Here is a 3,867-nt window from a genome sequence, read left to right as displayed (position 1 = left end):
TGCAAAAATAACTGATCCAAACTTAAAAAAGGCACAGTTCTCTCCCGTTTTGTTTCTCTCTAAAAAGGTGTTTGCATCTACATGGATGCCCTAGCCATTGCCAAATTTTATGCAACAGCAAATTATGAACTGAGTGACAAGCATGGAACAATAGTAAAAGGTAAGTCTCCTGTATTTTGGGTTTGGGTCGACAAATCGTTGCATCTACATGATGAACTCTTACTTTTATTATTTAATATTTGCTTCCCAGTTTAATTTGTAGCATTTATAATATACTCAATCCCTTTTCTCACAATGAAACTATAATGTTATAAAAATATGATGTGCTTTAGCCTGTTCTACTACTTTGCCTAAAACTTTACATACATCTTTGAATATTAAAATGTAAAGATTTATCTGGCAGTTCCAGCAGTTATGTTGCTTACACAAGGTGTATATAGCTACACAGCAGCCTATGTTAGATTGATGTGCAAAATGCAAAAGACTTTGCTGAATAATTTTGCTACAGGTGTACAATGTAATATGTCAGATTTGTGCATTTCAGCCAAAGATCCGTGAGTTTTGTTTGTAGATCACCTGTCTTTGTTAAAAAGGACAGTTACAAAATGAGCAAGGCAACTGGATGAGAGGTCCAACAGAAACGGAAACACATTTTGGAAAACAAAACTGAAAGCTAATTATTTCACTACCTGGCAAATAGTCCTGGAGTCATTTGGATTGCTTGTAGGAGATAGTGTTTTCATTTTGTGCCTTTGGAGGAAATAAATGTCGTGCCATGCAGTGATGGCATCTGCTGCTGTGTTGCATTTGAGACAACAAAATTTATCCTTGTGTAGAATATCTGGTTCACAAATCAAGTAGCTGTTGTTTGTGCTATGCTGTTGATATTTAAAACAAAGGTCATTCTTCAAAGTTGTGCCATGGTGTAAAGTCAGACAATACAACTGCCTCTAGGCTTGGGTGATAATAAGTAATTCTGTATTTCCTTCTATTTTTCTTTCTTCATATGGCCATGGTTAAAAGTTTTCACCTCTAAATGACTGATCTGTTTACAATTTGACATTTCAATTAGCCTATAGACCCTTGAAAAAAAAGTTTTAATTAAGAATTTGTTCTAGTTAAACACAAGAATATTAAAATCAAGATAATGTTGGGATAATATAATATAATGGATTCTGGCCATATTGCCCAACCCCAATTACACCCCAATTTGAATATAGACAATACTGCATCTGGATTTTTAATCAGTTTCCCCCCAGTCAGAATATTCAGTAGAAAACTGAAAAGCTTCATACCAGCCACCAAAAGCAGGCCCGACTTGAAATTAGCTCAGTACAAATATGTTAAACTGCACAAGCCCTCTGCTTTTCTCTTAAACAAGTTGCCTGTAAGATGGTTGATATTGGTCTGTTTTTCATAGTTTTTCCGACTGTGGCCCGCATCTCATAGCTCCACTCTTTCCTGAGTTGTGTCTGTCTGCTTCTTGTAGACACAATTCTGTGAACCACCATGCAGGCCACATTTCTGGGATGGAGGAAGAGATGAGATTGAAGGTAAAAGTCAATGATAAAAATAACACACAAAAAACAACAAAAAATAAAAGACAAACATTATTGGGGCAGCATCAGGGATATTTCCTCTTTTGTTCCAAACTGAATAACAGACCACAGAGGATATGGATGGTTGTCCTTCCTGGTTTCATTGGAAGTATGATTCCTCTCAGCCACACAACTCAGAACTGCCTGGTTTGGTTTTGTCAACAGGCCTTTTTACTGTAAATGTCAATCAATCAGGTGAAAAGAAGAAATGTTCCATTAAGCAATTGTAATTTTAAAAACATCTTGATTATTTTAGTGGACAAAATTGAGGAGTGTGTTATTGTGTTCACACACACACACACACACACACACAGAGCAGAGCTCTCGGAACAATCCAGACTGCTTTGGATTAAAAGTATGTCATTAAATTGTCAGGGTCAGTCATATTGCTGACCCGAAAAAAAAAGGTTTCTGGCCCAAATGCAGCAATGGGAGCGTAGCAGGTAAATTAGTGACTTTTATTAGAACAAACAGGTGAAACTTACAGGTCAGATGAGGTGGCAGTCAAAGGTACGGTAACATAAAACCAGACACAAATATGAAAGTCCAAAAGAAACAGTGTTATTCCACAAGACGAAAGGAGGTGAAGCAGTCCAGAATCCAAGCACGGTTAATCCAGAGACAAACAAGTGAGGAACCAAGATGACAAAGGAGAGGCAGAGGGAACACTGGAAAATAACCTTGGGAGAAACACTGGTGAAGTGTTTTGAGCATTTGATTTGAGCATACGTGTACACGACATATGTTGGTTGCTGTGAGTCCTTCTGCAGAAGACTTGAATAAATGTCACAGAAAGACACGTTTGCCTGAGCTGTTTATTTGAAAACAAGAATTGCCATCACTCTTCCTCATCATTCTTCCGACTTCTCAAAGCACTTTACACTACATGTCACATTCACTCCATTCACAGAGGCTACCATGCATGGTGCCAGCCGCTCCTCAGAAATTAATCATTCACAGCAACACCTAACCCTGTCTTGGGCTTCTGCTGCTCATGCAGGCTTGTGGAAAACCAGGGATCAAAGCGCTAATTTTCTGAATAGTGGGAGACCCACTCTACGTCCTGAGCCACAGCAATCGAATTCTTGTGGCTGGGCAAAACACCTTTGTTTGACCTTACAGCTTTTATAAGTTAGAAGCAACCAAAGGAATTTAAGTAAAGTCTTGATTAGAAGCCAGTGCGGGGAAATTACATTTTGTAAATGGACGCTCCCCCAAACAGCAGAATGGAAGACTGATTAACTGAGATTTCTGATTGTGTGTGCAAGTGTAATGAGTAATAATAATAATAATAATAATAATAATCCTTATTTGTAGAGCACTTTTCAAAAACAAGTTACAAAGTGCTTTAACAAGTGTAAAGAATAATACAAAAAAACAAACAAGATAAGAGCATGAAAAATTAATATAAAATTAGTAAAATACAATAAAATAAAAGGGATAAAATAAAGTCAAATAAGGCTCTCCTATAAAAGTATGTTTTAAGAAGGGACTGAGTTCACTGACTCAGCCGACCTGATTTCCTCGGGCAGGCTGTTCCAGAGCCTCGGGGCCCTGACTGCAAACGCTCTGTCCCCCTTAGTTTTCAGTCGAGACTCTGGAACAGACAACAGACCTCTGCCCGAGGATCTCAAGGTACGTGCTGGTGCGTATGGGACTAAAAGGTCAGAAATATAACAAGGCGAGAGGCCATGAAGAGCTTTAAAAGTGATCAATAGAATTTTAAAATCAATTCTAAAACATACTGGGAGCCAGTGTAATGAAGCTAAAATAGGAGTAATGTGGTCATATTTCTTTGTTCTGGTTAAAAGCCTGGCAGCTGAGTTCTGGACAGTCTGGAGTCAATTGATTTTTGGGTTAAACAGGTGAAAAGGCTGGCAATAATCCAGGCGTGATGAGATGAAGGCGTGTAAAATGGTCTCGGTGTCCTTAAAAGTTAACATAGATCGAATTTTTGCTATATTTCTAAGTTGATAAAAACATGATTGAACAAGCTTTGTGGTGTGCTGCTCGAAATTTAAATTACTATCAAACCAAACACCAAGGTTCTTTGCCACAGGCTTAATGTGATTTACTAGGGAACCAGCAGATGGCAGTATTTGATTTGCCATCTGCTGGGACCCAATGACCAGGATTTCTGTTTTGTCTGAGTTCAGCTGGAGGAAATTATTTGACATCCATTTTTTAACTTCACAAAGGCAGTTGTTAAGTGAACTCAGCATTCCAGGGTCTGTGGATCTGACGGGCAAGTATATTTGTGTGTCATCAG

This window comes from Micropterus dolomieu, linkage group LG04 (genome assembly GCF_021292245.1).
Source record: "Micropterus dolomieu isolate WLL.071019.BEF.003 ecotype Adirondacks linkage group LG04, ASM2129224v1, whole genome shotgun sequence".
Lineage (NCBI taxonomy): Eukaryota > Metazoa > Chordata > Actinopteri > Centrarchiformes > Centrarchidae > Micropterus > Micropterus dolomieu.
Note: the sequence above shows the minus strand (reverse complement) of the source record.